This window comes from Halichoerus grypus, chromosome 3 (assembly GCF_964656455.1).
Source record: "Halichoerus grypus chromosome 3, mHalGry1.hap1.1, whole genome shotgun sequence".
Lineage (NCBI taxonomy): Eukaryota > Metazoa > Chordata > Mammalia > Carnivora > Phocidae > Halichoerus > Halichoerus grypus.
The window spans coordinates 26474660-26490689 of record NC_135714.1 but is presented as its reverse complement, the minus strand read 5'-3'; the positions used below and the strand labels follow the sequence as shown (position 1 = coordinate 26490689).

General features: G+C 32.7%; 1 non-coding gene across 1 annotated transcript; it reads right to left on the bottom strand.

Moving 5' to 3' along the window:
* Positions 1–15752: 15752 nt before the first annotated feature.
* Positions 15753–15896, bottom strand: LOC118529007 (U4 spliceosomal RNA). The gene has a single exon (XR_004913912.1). It is a non-coding gene; the product is annotated as a U4 spliceosomal RNA (small nuclear RNA).
* Between the last annotated feature and the right edge of the window lie 134 nt (positions 15897–16030).

Sequence of the window (16030 nt, the reverse complement as noted above, 5' to 3'; positions counted from 1 at the left end):
TAAAATCTTTTTTTAAAAAATTGCTAACTTCTTTTTTATTTTAACTTTTATTTTATTTTTTAAAAGACTTTATTTATTCATTTAGAGAGAGTGCAAGTGGGGGGAGGGGCAGAGGAAGAGGGAGAGAAAGAATCTCAAGCAGACTCCCAGCTGAGCTCAGAGCCTGTTACGGGACTTGATCTCATGACCTTGAGATCATTACCTGAGCCAAAATCAAGAGTTAGACACTTAACAGACTGAGCCACCCAAGTGGCTCAGCACCCCAAAAGTTGCTAACTTCTTGAATGTTACATTATAAGAGTAACAGAATTTTTCTGGAATAATTTATTTCACCTTTGGAATATTAGTTTGAGTCTAGGATAGCAAATTTTAAGAATAAGCACTAACCATAAAACATTCAATGATGAATGAGAAATCCAATTGCTAACATTATGTTTCTTATTGTTCATATAAGATGATAAAATTAAATATTTATAGTAATTCAGTTGTTTTGGAAATGTATTTTTCTATGTGACTTCAAAGAGCAAAATAAAAACTTTTATTTAAGATAAAACGAATCATCTGACAGACAAGGATGTTTTGGTACACATGCCACATGACTTTGTAACAACTTATGCTGTCCAACTTTAAATAAATGGCCCATGGTAATATGGCATCCCACTTACAGATATCAGCATTAAGAGACTGAGTGACAGTGTGTCCAGTGATGATGGAGAAGGAATTCATACATTGTGTTAATGTGATTGTATGATCATGTGGAAGTTTACTATAGAATTTCAGTTTTGATATTTATTACATTTATTATAATGTTGATATAAGTTGTATATCAACAAAATATATTATGTTAAACAGCAATTATCTTTGAAAGTTATGACACATAATAATAAACACTTATGAATAAACTACACAGGTTATAGAATAGAACATTATCGATTGCTATAGATTAAATGTTTTTACCTCCAAAGTGCATATGTTGAAATTTAATCCCCAGTGTGATGGTATTTGGAGGTGGGGTATTTGGGACTTGCTTAGATCATAAGGAGGGAATCCTCGTGAATGGGAAGAATGCCCTTGTTATAAAAGAGATTCTAGAGAGTTCATGTGCCCCCTTCTGTCATGAGAGGTTATGGTGTGAAGACAGCAATACAGATGAAGCATATACTCCTTTTCTACTAGAAATAAACTTGATCTTAATTTTTGTACTTTCTTTCTTCTCCCATTTGCACTTTGTACCACTTTAGACTGATAGCACTAACTGGGCATCAACCCTAAACATCCACTGTTGTGACTAGCTCCGTTTAAGTCCCAGAAGATAATTTCCACATCTCGTAGGTCCTTGAGGGGAAAAAAAAAAAAAAAAAAAAAAAACCTGTTTTGAATGCCACGTGCTACCACTCAAATAGAATAGAGACTTTACTTCCCAGGATGAGGAGAACTTGAATGATGGAAACACTTAGGTAAGAGAAACACAGTTTAATTAATCATCAAACAGCATGATAGCATAGGTTCTCCTACAAGGAAGTGTCGTTTTCCACAGTGCTTTTCTTTTTTTTTGTTCTCTTTGAGTCACTTGGTTCAGTAGAGTGTAGGCATTAGTGTTGTATTCACAACAGACGCACATTTTGCAGGAATAAACAATAAATGTCCATCTTTTTTGCAGATACAGAAAGACACACACACGGAGAAAAGGATAAATGCAGAAGTACCATGAATAACATTTGATACTGATTACTTACAGTATTGAAGGGATCTAAATATTGTTTTCAGAGACATCATTTTGATGTAAATCAGCATCTCCCCCAGTATTTTCTCTAGCTCAATAGCTCTCTTTTGAGTTTCTGGAAATCAGAGTAACTATATCTCACACTTTCATTCTCCAGTTCTCGTAATCCCTGTTTCTTATTTTCCATCTTCTTATATCTCTAAGCTGAATTCTGCATAATTTCTTTAGTTATATTTTTCAGTGTAGTAATTCTTCAGTTTTTGCGTCACATGCTATGAAATATATGTATTACGTTAATATCAGTTTTTATCAACTAATATTTAATATATGTATTTTTCATTTCTAAAAGCACTTGTTGGTACTTTTAAAATCTGATTTCTTCCTTTTGATGATGTTTTACTCCCTGCTTATTTTTATCCTTTTATTTAAAAAATAGCATATAGGGATATTTTATATCTGTATATGACAAATCCAAGAATTATTTTTATTGAGGACTCTTATTTTTTGTTTCTTCTCTGGCTTTTACTCATAATGCACTCTTTCCTCATTTGTTGCTAACTTTTTTAAAGATAAATTTTTTCTTTGAATTTCATCTGTGGAACCCTGAAGATATATATGAGTAATGCTTTTTTTTTTTCCATTTTATTTTTATTGAGATATAATGAATATATAGTATTGTATAAGTTTTAAGGTGAACAGCAGAATGATTTTATTTACATGTATTGTGAAATGATTACCAAAGTAAGTTTAGTTAACATCCAATTATCTCATATAGACACAAAAAAGAAAAAGAAAAAAAAATGTTTTTTTCCTCGTGATGAGAACTTTTAGGATGCACTCTCTTAGCAACTTTTAAATAAACCATGTAAACTGTAGCCATCGCGTTGTACATTAAATCCCTAAATACTTATTTATCTTATAAGTGGAAGTTTGTACTTTGGAGCACCTTCATCCAATTCCCCCTGCCCCTACGCACTACCTCCCTCCTATGACCACAAATCTGATCTCTTTTTTCTGAGTTTTTTTTTTTTTATTCCACATATAAGTGAGATTATACATTATTAGTCTTTCTCTGACTTATTTTACATAACATAATGCCCTCAAGGTCCATCCATGGTGTCGCAAATAGTAGGTAATGCTTTTCACTAAAGAAATTTTAGCTTGTTTCTATCAACCCTAAGGTAGAACTATCAATCTAGTACCACATTAAATTAATTTCTTAGTTTGCGGGCGCCTGGGTGGCTCAGTTGGTTAAGCGACTGCCTTCGGCTCAGGTCATGATCCTGGAGTCCCTGGATCGAGTCCCGCATCGGGCTCCCTGCTTGGCAGGGAGTCTGCTTCTCCCTCTGACCCTCCCGACCCTCCCCCCTCTCATGCTCTCTCTCTCTCAGTCTCTCTCTCTCAAATAAATAAATAAAATCTTTAAAAAAAAATAAAATAAATAAAATAAAATAAAAAAATTAATTTCTTAGTTTGCAATTCACACTTTTACAAAGTTGTATAAATTTGAACTCTACATCTATGTGATAGCAAGCTCACTCTTGGTTGCGATTTATCAGAAGAGACTTTTTTCCTTCCTGCATTTTCAGTGTGTTAAGGTGGTTTCCTATTATTTTCTACAAGGTGGCAGAATGTCATGAGATTTGCCATCTTGCAATGTATAAAAATTTGAAAATATTGATTATGAATAAATGCTTCATAATTCCCTATAAAAATAATCTGCATTTACAGTTTAACAACTTTAAACTACTGTGATACCAACTAGATAGCATACTTCAGACAGAAACTTACATTTTAACAGTGGTTGCTGCTATTAATAATGAGTTACTTTCACCCTATATAACAAACACATTAATAGTAGTACAAAATCTGCTTTGAGGGTTTTCAATTTTTATGTTAATATATGAAAATTTACTGGCTCATCAAAAACACTCAAAGAGGGTTTTGAACAAATTAAAATTGGGGAAATAATTTATTTTTCTATTACTATATATCATAGCCAAAAGTTAGTGTTTTCTAATTTTAATTATCTTTAAATTCTTATTAAATTATAAATTTCTTTCTCATTGGATACACACGCATACTTTTCTATTTAATGCTGCTGAGGATATAAGGTACCTAGAAAAGCAATCCACCATTTGCAATTTATTAAAGGTGGTGGCAGAAGCAAAACTAATATGTGTGTGTGTGTGTGTGTGTGTATAAATGCCACAATAGAAAAATATATGATGGTAAATAATACATAATGAGAGGGGTTTTGTTGTTGTTATTGTTCTTCTTTTTATTTAGTTGGAAGAGGTTGGCATTTGGAATGGCATTTAGAGGACAAACATGAATTTTGAAAGCGTTGAGAGGTTTGGCAGAGAAGAAAGAAGAGATGGAGGTGGACAGGACATAGTTCTAGGGGGAAACAGAAAAGGTTTGCAACTTGTTGTTAGAATGGTCTTTGTTGATAAATCCCAGTTCGCTTATGACTTCAACTTGGTTTTTAATGTATATTTTATTTGTCCCTTTCTTGCTAACAATAAGGAGAGAAATAGGAGGAAAGAACACCTATAATTTCTTAGAAAATAGCTAGAAACAAAAAGAATTTTTTTTAAAACCCACCATAGTTTACTAATGAGTACAAGATATTTATATAATAAGTTACTACATCAGAATAAATGAGGATTAACTCTGGATTTATATAATCATGCACCTATTATTTTGGTTAAAAATTGCAAATATGGAGTTAGAGGTATGGGAGGTAATTATCTGAACCTTCCTTCTGGTTTTAGTGTTCCACAGAAATTATGAGTTTTGATTTTTTATTTTCTATATTCAGAGAAGATATTATGGATTGCATATAGCTAATGATTGGTGTTATCTATATACAGAACTCACTGCATTTACTCCTGTTGATTTGCGAACCCCCAGAATATTTCATTACAAATAGCTTATATTCAATCATTGTTCAGTTGCCTGAATTATCTTTCCTATCTTAACGGGGTTTTTTCTGTATTGTAACTTATTATCAGTGTATTCATTGAGGATGTCTATGACCATCTGTTCAATATCAGTAGTTCTGAACAAATTTTTACATAAATTTCAATAAAGTAGACATTTCTTTAAAGATAATCATATTGATATAAAGAGGTACTATCACTTTCTGATTACTGGGAATGAATTTTGGAGTTTAAGAAATTTGATTCTAACCCAGCCTTTATCACTAATAAGTTTGTGATCTTATTCTCCCCATACTCTAAGCATTGGTTTCCTTTTTAATTAAAAGGTAATGCTAATGCTACTTCATGGAGAAGTTGTGAGGATTTTATGATTATTACTCGGAAAATACTTAGCATAGTGCTTCGCCAAGAAGGAGCTGCTCCCTATGTAACAATTTTAATTTTTTAGGTATTCTGTATTTGAAGTGCCTGTTTTGCTATGTATTCAAAGGAATGATGTTATCCAAATACCAAAGGACCCTTTTATAACTAATATTATGATATAAAACCAGAGGGCAGCATTGCATTAAGGTAAAAAGAGAGTTTCTGCACTTGTGGCCATATCATTAAATATGTTGATGTGAGTAACTGGGCGTTGGGGTTTGAAGTTGTACAGTGGGATGGCAATCACTGAAGTAGGTGCAAGGGATCAAAAACAAGTGACTGCAGAGCTGAATCCTGTTGTCCCTGTGAATCCAGAAGACCTTCCCAGAGCAAAAGGTAGCTGGCAACTTTTTTTTCCGTGCATTCCAAGTTGTCTAGTCTCTTTCAGATTGGCAGTATCAACTCCACATCTGGACAGTTCACATATAACCAGTGATGCATCCTCCCTCCTGAGGAGCTGCCATTCCCTCTGAGCCTCTTTGCATGTTTCCTGACTCAGTGCTTATTTGCCTTTTAGAAGGCATCTTTGAATTGGCTTTTGCAACACAAAAGTGAAACTTTGTGGGAGTCCTGCTGAGCCTTGCTTAGTGAGAAGCAGGAAGTAGGAAGGGTACTTTTTGTATCCTTAACTAAATGGCATGGTCTTAAACAAAGCTACTAAACCTTGCTACTCTGAGTTGTTACTGCAAGGGAGATAAAGACAGGACCTATCTGTGCATCCCATGGCTAGCACCCTAGCCTGCAAAGGCTCTTTGCTTTACAGGACTGAAGATGAATTCAAGTGGACCATGCCTAGTCCTGCTTATTCTTTTGTTAAGCAATGAGAGTCAGATGCCTGCGATTAATTATATTTACCAGGTGGTAAAATAAACATACGGACAAATGGTAAACATGTCTTTTTTTAACAAAAATAGTACTGTTTTTTTTTGCAAATGCGATTGCAAAAAAACATTTTGCAAATGTTTTTTACATTTGCAATCGAAAAAAGGTACTTTAGATCATTTTGGATCATAAATCATAAAACATCTCCTAAGCCATACTGAACTGTAACTTTGAGGTTGAGAGATCCCTGGAGAATCCCAGGTTCTTTTCAGGGGGCTTACTAGGCAGTTTTGACATTTTAGGCATGATCATTGTTTGTCGTAGGGAGTCTCTTGCACAATAACTGATGTGGAACAGCTTTTCTTGGCAATTTGTATATCTTCTTGGGTAAAATTCTTACTCATATCCTTTGCCCAATTTTTAATGAGCTCCTCTTTTTGATGTTGAGTTTCAGGAACTTTGAAAATATATATATTCTAGATATTAAGCCCTTCTCAGATATACGATTTACAGACTTTTTTTTTTTTTTTTTTTTTCCATGCTGTAGGTTGTCTTTTTACTTTCTGGAAATGTCCTCTGATGAATTTTTTTAAAATGACGATTTCTAATTTACCTATGTTTTCTGTTGTTTCTTGTGCTTTTGGAGTCATATTTAAAAATCCATTACAAATCTAAAGTCATGAAGATTTACCTTTATGTTTTCTTCTAAAAGTTTTACGGTTTTAACACATATTTAAGTGTTTGAATCTTTTTGAGTTAGTTTTTGTATATGGAGTGAGGTAGGGTGTGAAAAATCAATCTATGTGAAAAATCATCATATCAGCACCATTTGGTGATACATTCCCCACTTAATGGACTTCACACTCTTGTGAAAGATCAATTGGCTAGAGAGGTATAGTTTATTTCTGGACTCTCAGTTTCATTCCAAGGATCTATGTATTATTTCTATGCCAATAGGACAGACACTGTTGTTATTACCGTAGCACTGTAGTAACTTTGGAAATTCGATTGAGGGTGTTCTAAATATATTCTTTTGCAATGTTGTTTTGGCAATTCAGGGCCCTATTCCCAGGTTTCTGAGTGAGTGAGTGAGTGTGTGTATGTGTCCAATCATGAAAGGGTATTGGAATTTATTAAATAACTTCTTTGCAATGATTGAGATGATTTGTTTTCTTTTTTTTCCTTTTTTCCCTACTTTTCCTTCCTCCCCCCCACATGAATGTGTAATACTTGATTGATTTTCTTAGGCTAAATCAACGTTTCATTGCTGTGAAATGGTCATATGGTCACATGCCATTGGATTCAGCTTGTTAGTATTTTGTAAAGGATTTTTGCAACAACACTTATAAGAGATGCCGATCTGGAATTTTTTCTTGTGATTATTTATCTGGTATTAGAGTAATGCTGAACTCATAGACTGAGTTAGGAAGTGATTTATTCTCTTCTTTTTTTCACATAAATTTGAGGATTGGTATTAATCTATTTTAATGTTTAGTAATCTTCACCAGCGATACCATCTGGATTTTTCTTTTGGGGGGAAATTTTTGATTACTGATTTAATGTTACTACTTTCTATAGGTATATTGAAATTTCTATTTATTCTATTATTTCTATTTACTCTTAAGTCAGATTAAGTAACTTATATGTTACTAGAAATTGTCCATTTTATCTAGATGATCTAATATGTTGGAGTACAATCGTTTATTTATTTTCTTATTGTCCTTTTTCTTTTCATAAGGTCAGTAGTAATATCCTCACCTTCACTTTTAGTTATTTGTGTCTTCCCTCTTTTTTCCTTTGTCATTCTAGCTAAATGTCTTTTTCAATTTCCTTGATCTTGTTCTGTGATCCTCCCTAATGTTTTTCTATTCTCTATTTTATTTGTTGACACTAGTCTTTCATCCCATCTACTAATTTTGAGTTTAGTTTGCTGTTCTGTTTCTGGTTATTCAAGGTGTAAAATTAGGTTTTTGATTGAGATCTTTCCTCTTTTTTAATGTAGATATTTGCAGGTATAAATTTCCATCTGCTAACTACTTTTGTGCATCTCATAACTACTGGTATGTTGTGTTACATTTTTATTTCTCTATAAGTATTTTCTAATTTCTCTCATGATTTCTTTTTTGATCTTTTGGTTGTTCAGGAGTATACTATTTCCACACGTTTGTGAATTTTCCAGTTTCCTTTTGTTACTGACTTGTAGCTTCATTGCATTTACTGTCTCCAGAAAAGACACTTTTTATAATTTCAAACTTTTCAAATTTACTGAAACTTGTTTTGGGGCTGAATGTGATCTAGCTTGGAAAATGTTCCATGTGTTCTTCAAATTTTTGTTTTTATTTTTGCCTTTTGTTATGGCTAGCAATTTTTTCTTAATTGCCTGACATGATATACCTGGTAAAGAGATGTGCTCTAAATACGCCTTTATTAATATGGTGAAGTGTGGGGCAAGGAGAATTGTTCTAAATGCTATGATCAGGTCTCAGTCTTTTCGTGAGCTTGTGCCTTGAACTATAAACTTAGCAAGTGTTTCTCAGATTTTTTTTTTTCTCTCTCCTCTTGTGAGACATGATGACTAGAAACTGCTGTTCAGTTAGGCTCTGATAATACTCTAGGAGTTTAGGCTCTGACTAACTAGTGTCCCCGGAGGGAAGACCTTGTCAAAAAGAACAGAGTGCTCTGAAATAGCCCCACATGGTTTCTTTCCCCTTCCCCTGCTGAAAGCAAAAAGGGATTTTTTTTTCGTCCAGTATTTATTGTGGGAAACTGGTGAGGTTCCGGGGGTAAGTCTCACACTATTATGGAGACTCCCATATGACTGGAGCACCCTGAAGTTTTTAACCCTCAGAGTTGTCCAACACTGAGCCTCCAGCAATTTTTCAATTACAGTTCAGGTTTTCCTACCCCAGTCTGGTTCCTGAGGTGGTTTCTGCTGAAGAGTCTCTGCTCCGTAAACTGAGAGTCCCTGTAATCACCTGTCTGTCTCTCCAATATTGGGATAATGGGTTGCTCTGTATTTGCCCCTCTCTTACGGATCCAAGAAGAGCTGTTGATGTTTCAGTCTGTTCAGCTTTTGCTTGCTGTTAAGACAGAGTAGCAACTTCTAAGCTCCTTATTTGTGTAACTGATTCTGCCTGTTTTTGATATTTGTTTGGGAGACAAAAACTGGGAGCTATTTATGGAACCACTTTGCTCTTGCTTCATTTTTAAAACTACTTTTACAGGATATAGAATTCTATGTTGTTAAGTTCCCCCACACACACCATTTACCCAGTATTTAAATACTTTTTTTTTTTTTTTTTACATATTCTAGCTTCTTCTTCAATTTCTTGATGATAATTCTGTGCTTATTCTTATCATGATTCTCTTGTATGTAATACATACTCCCTACTCCCAGCCCCATTTGCTTTTAACTTTTGAGCATTATTGGTAGTTTTCATCAAGATGAGTGATCAGTCTGCATATGATTTTCTTTGTACTTACTGAGCAGGGTATTTGTGGGCAACCTCAGTCAAATGTGATCATACTGTTTTGGTTTTTATTTTGAGGTTGATTTTGTCAAACATTTCTCTCTCTTAATCTCTCTCTCTCCAGCCTCCGTCTCTCTGTCTCTGTCTGTGTCTGTCTGTCTCTCTCTCTCTACATATATATATATATATATATATAGTTCTATATTAATAATGTATATTCTGTTTCATTTTGTCTTTTCTAGTCTTCAGGAAATCCAATTATACTCCAATTATTCCTCAGTTAGACCACTTGATAGTATCTCACCAGTCACTAAGACTTGTTTACTTTTTTCAATTTTGCTTTCTCTCAATGCTTCACTTTGGATAATTATATATTAAGTATGCTTATTCTTTTTCAGTTGTGTTCTGCCAATTGTATCCAACGCTTTTTTGAAAAATGTCAGATATTGAATTATTTAACTCTAGGATTTTCATTTAGTTCTTTTTCATAGTTAGTTTGCCATACCTTCTAAAATGCTCCATCTCTTCAAACACTATTGTCAACTTTTTTCACTAGATTCATTAAATATGTGTTCTGTTAATTTTAAAGAATTTGTCTATGCATTATAATCTCTGTACTATTGTTGGTTCTGTTCACACTGACTGATATTTCTTCTTTATACTATGAATCATATTTTTCACATATGCCTTTTAAAATTTTGGACTGTATTCTCAAGTGCTCCCTTCTCAATGTAGTCTTCCCCAGTGATTATTACCTGACATTTGAAAGTAGGTTTATTTATTTTGTTTCTTAATCTAACAATGTTTGCTGCATGCCACTAGGATAATTTCTTATTCATTCACTGCTGAAACCATAGCAACTAGAACCATATTAGAAGCAAAGAAGATACCAGTAAATCTTTGTTCAGTAAGTGAATCTATTTATTCATGAATAACATTTAATATAACTTGAAATTATTTCCAGTGAATACTTACCTCAGTAAATGTTCATTTAGTGTCTTCAAATAAAGTCAAAGCTACAGAACTTTCCATAATAAAGCTCCTCCCATTCTTAGTGGGACAAGCTTAATTTTACCATATTTAAGAAAGAATATTAGCATGAGTAGTTGTCAGCAACTTCTAAATGTTTTCTAAGCCAAATAACTAAGTAGGAGTCCTCAGAGAGCATTTTCAGTATCAAAATTACTTAAGGGAGTTAAAGAGTAACAAATGGATCATGAAAGATTCTCATGGGGAGCCATACGGGAGTAAGTCTTAGTCTTTGTACTTCAAGTTCCTTAGACACTGAAGAGTGTGAACATAAACTATGTAAGTGTTTGATAAACATGACTAATAATTATGAATTAGGTTCACATATGTACTATGTGTATATTAAGACAGTGTTTAACAAAAACATTTAAAATTAAGCTTATATTTAAGGAACTACTGTGAAAGAAAATACAGGTAGGACTAACAGGAAATGGAAAAGTCTGAGAGAAGAAATTTCTCCTTTTAACAGTGAAGAACTAAAGTGGTGGTTTTCTTAGTTGAAAAAAAATCATTTTAGCAACAAATGAAAAGTGGGAATAGGTATGTTTTTATATGATAATTAGAAAATTCATTTTAAGCAAACAATAAAATGATTCATTTGAAAATTATCTAAAATTATAGAGCCATCCTAAAGTAGAATTTGCATTTTTTTTAATTGAGAGTTATTTACATCCAATTTATTACTAATGTACTTTACCCAAATTTGTAGTTCTATACATTTACTGCACATTTTGGGTTTTGAATATCTTCTCACTAGACTCAGTCATCAGATTTTGACTTAGTCATCATATTATATTACCCAGCTTCAGTCCCACTGAATAATTTCCCTCAGTTGCTATAGTATGAGGATAACATTTCCTCTCTTTTCACAAATTCTTGTATTCCAGAGCACACTTTACCTATATATGCATATTTTTTAACAAAGTGTTTGCTAATGTATTTGAAATTTGAGTATATTTAATTGAAATGTGAAAGGATTTTAAAATTTCTATTAAATATGCAGCTAAAAATGATATATCTTTGATTTATTTCTTACTTCAAAGCAAATTTTTATAGAGGAATTTGTTATGTATTTTGGTATGCATTATTATTAATGCATATTATTTAATATTCTCTAAAAAGATACCTGCTTGTAAGCAATGTATGAGAGTATCCTTTTCCAATTCCAAAATATGAATATCATCCTTCATTTTAATGCTTTTACACAAAAAGCTCTTTTGATACATGTATCTCATTAATATGCCATTTATATATATCCAGCATTTATCAATGTATGATAGAAAATAATCATTCAAATAAAAAACGTTAAAATTGTAAAATATTAAGCTAATAAAGGGTAATAACTTAGCCTGTGAATGCATTATGGAAAATGTATATATTGTGTATGAAATAATCACACCAAAATGTCAGAATGCAAAATAAATCTTTGATTGATTCTATTTTGTGTTTCTTTTTTTTTTCCAGTAAATTCAATATAATCAATTCACTATAATTCAGTACTCTTTATATTGTGGGTGGAGACTTATACTACTTTGTGAACTGTTGTTACTGGTCCATGATAAGGTCAATACATAAACTGAGAGTAAATATTTTGAAAATTATATAGCCATATAATGTATATAACTTATGACACAGTAATTCCAGTTTATAAGCATATACTCCAGGGATGTATACAAGAAGTTTCATAACAGCAATAACTGTTCTAACTTCAAACTAAAACCAGTTGAAGTGAACAATTTCCAGAGAATAAATAAATAAATTTTGGTGTATTCACATCATTGAATTCTATTCCACAGTGAAAATTAATGAGGTAAAGCAATACAATTACTATGCATGAATTTCAGGAACATAATGGTGAATGAAAAAACAAGCAGATGAAAATATCAACAGTATGATTTCATTCATATAAAGTTTGAAAACATAGAAAACTGAAGAATTCTTTAAGGATATATATTTGTTAAAATTATCAAGAAAAGCATGGGATGCTTAAATAAAAATTTCAAGATATTGGTTGCTTTTGACATGAGAAAGGAACATGGAATTATAAGAGCTCTTTGGTTTATAAATATCTTTTTTTTTCTCTATTAAGTCCTTTTGTAGGTGATTTCCAATTAAAAAAAAACACATATTTTAAACAAAACTCAGTTAGTGAGTAGTTGGTAATCTAGATCACTGCTCCCCAAAGTTTATTCAGAAAATATATGACCCAGTCATATTCTTAAAATTGGGTTGATTTTAATAGGTTCTGGATGGGATCTAATATTCTGAATTTCTAATGAATTTCCCAAGTGAAGTCCATGCTTTCAGTTTGCAGTTAATACCTTGAGTGGCAAGACTCTAGATCTCATTTAAAAAGAGTGTGTGAGAGAGAGAGACAAAGAGACAGAGAGAGAGATTAAGAAATTTGCAAATACAAGAAATCAAGCAAAGATACAAATATGGTTACAAATATGTAGCTTCAATTAAATATTAGATCATTATTTGTATCAAATTCGGTGCAACACAATTATGGGGTTTTGAATTAGAACAAAATAGGTTCATATATTAATCCCAAATTTTTAGTTGTGAAAATGTTATAACATTACTTTAAACTACCTTGCCTCAACTATATGATGGGGAAGATAACACCTACCTTTTAGAAGAGTTATGAAGATTAAATGATAATTTTCCATAAAGCATTTAACATAATTCCTGTCACTTGGTAATACAGTTTGACAAATTACATTAATTATATTAAGTATTTGTAATACTATGTTTATGTTTACTTTTAAAATTATTTTATACTTTTTTTTTTTAAAGATTTTTTTTTTTTTTAAAGATTTTATTTATTTATCTGAGATAGAGAATGGGAGACAGAGAGCGTGAGAGGGGGAGGATCAGCGGGAGAAGCAGACTCCCCGCCGAGCAGGGAGCCCGATGTGGGACTCGATCCCGGGACTCCAGGATCATGACCTGAGCCGAAGGCAGTTGCTTAACCAACTGAGCCACCCAGGCGCCCTAAAGATTTATTTATTTGACAGAGAGAGACACAGTGAGAGAGGGAACACAAGCAGGGGGAGTGGGAGAGGGAGAAGCAGGCTTCCCACCGAGCAGGGAGCCCAATGCGGGACTTGATCCCAGGACCCTGGGATCATGACCTGAGCCGAGGGCAGACGCTCAACGACTGAGCCACCCAGGCGCCCCAAAATTATTTTATACTTTATAAAATAATAATTCTCTTCATCTATTTTATATTTTATACTTATTTTATAAGAAAATAAGACAATTCAGTTATGTTGAACAAGCTTATTTTTCAGTCCTACATGTTAGAATCTCCCCAAGAGTTTTAAGAATTGATTATCAATTTCTATTTTGTCTGACAATAAAATCTCCATCAAATACTCAACAAAAGAAATAGAAAACTATGTTTATAATAATTATATAAATGAATTTCCTCAAACCTTCCCAAAGCTTCCAAGTGGTTTATGTAGAATACAGCCCATCCTCAATTGCAACCTTCTGATATGCACAGATTTCAGTTACCATGATTTAGTTAAATAACACTGGTCCCCCAATAACACGGTTCAAATTCCATTTACCATGGTATGTTGTCAGTAATTATACAAGGTACAAAGTTTGCTGTTCCAATCTATGAGTGAATCACTAACTACATAAATAATAGATATGCATCATGATCAGGAACAAATCACTTCTTTCAAAGTCTGTCAACGATTGCTCTGTGTATAAGCTGTTAATTCAGTTCATGCACAAAGAAAATGTGAGGGTTTCCTGATTTCTTATCTCATAATGTAAATCCATCCTCATCATATTAAAAATGGATAATTCAGGGGCGCCTAGGTGGTTCAGTCAGTTAAGCAGCAGACTGGTGATTTCCAGCTCAGGTCATGATCTCAGGGTCCTGGAATCCAGCCGCATAAGGCTTGGTGCTCAGCATGGAGTCAGCTTGAGGATTCTCTCTCTCCTTCTCCCTTTGCCCCTCTCCCTGGTTGCATTCTCTCTCTCAATTAAATAAAAAAATCTTAAAAAAGAATTCAGGTGGTAATTGACAAAGTGAAGGTACAGCAAAGAAATGAAAAGTGATAACACTAGAAGAGAAATTAGAATTAAAACATAAATGGAGTTATAAAGAGAATACCTGTCTTTGGAAATGTTGATATAGCTGCTTTTCTAGAGACTCTAGAGGAACATAGTGAAAGTGAACTTACTAACATACATGAGAAAAATGATTTAACAAAAAAAGATGAATTTGTTCTAGAGAAAGTAACACCAGAAAAACATTTCACTTTAAAGTAACTGTCAGAGATATTTCACAACATTTAAAGTGCAAAGGATTAAATGTGGGTTCCAAACTTGGAAAGGAGTAAGACAATCTGCTAAGTCATTGAAAAGATGGACACTCCATGTTAAAAGTTATATGATAAAAAGAAGGCCAGCATTGCTCAAACTATTCTAGATAAGAATTTTTTTAAAGAATAAAAATACTTTAATGTTTTGAATAACAGTGCATCAAATAAATATGAGCTCTATTTTTTTTAAAAGATTTTATTTGTTTATTTGAGAGAGAGACAGAGAGGGTATGAGCACGGGGTAGGAGCAGAAGGAGTGGGAGAAGCAGACTCCCCTCAGAGCGGGGAACATGATGCAGGGCAATATGAGTTCTATTCTTTCATTTCCCTTCACATTTATAGCAGATATTAAAAAGATATTTTGATATTTTGACAGTTTTTAATGGATTATGAAACAGTTATAATTTTCACATTGATTAATATCATTTTCCATAATTTTAGCTTTCAAAGTCGTTTTTACAGTCCCGCACTACTGTGCAAAACAACTACCTTGAAGATTATCTTTAGCACCAAATTTTTTGTTTCTACTTCTGTAAGCTTTATTATATATAAATATTTTAATTGATTATTACATCACATACTTAGATATATTTTCAAATATCAAGTAATGCAATGGTTATGTTTCTAAATTTCTGATTTTGTTTATTTTTGCTCATGCTCATTTATTTTGTTCTAACCATTAATTCTACCATGGGGCTAATTCTAAGAGAATTTATACTTTTTTCTAGTATAATTTGTATAGCATAAATAATGTCCACAGATGTTTAATTAGCTGCTGCGGAATTATATACTTACTAAAAAATATTAGGGATTTGCTTACAAATACCTTAGAACATTCAAATAACAAGTTAAAGAGAACTTGAAATAACTTGAAAAATTTATAAAATCCAAACAAAAAATCAAAGCTACAAAAAATGAACATATGTTTAACACATATTGAACTTCTCTAATTGTAAGCATTTGTTAATCTAAATTGTTTTAAAGGAAGATGCTGAATTTGTAAGAAATTTGCTTAGAAATTGTTGTATGGACATTTCAGACAATAATAAAACATAACTTGAGACTTCAAGTAATCAATTAGCAATAATCGCGCCTCGGATAAACCTCATTGGCTACGATACTGCCACTGCGCAAAGCTTGAGACTTCAAGTAATCAGACATGCATGATCATAAGAATAAGAATTGCCCTAACATTCCACATTCTGTTAGTTGCCCTGTTGGGGACCACCAGTAAGTGTTTCATAGCAAAATAATAATAATAATAATAATAAT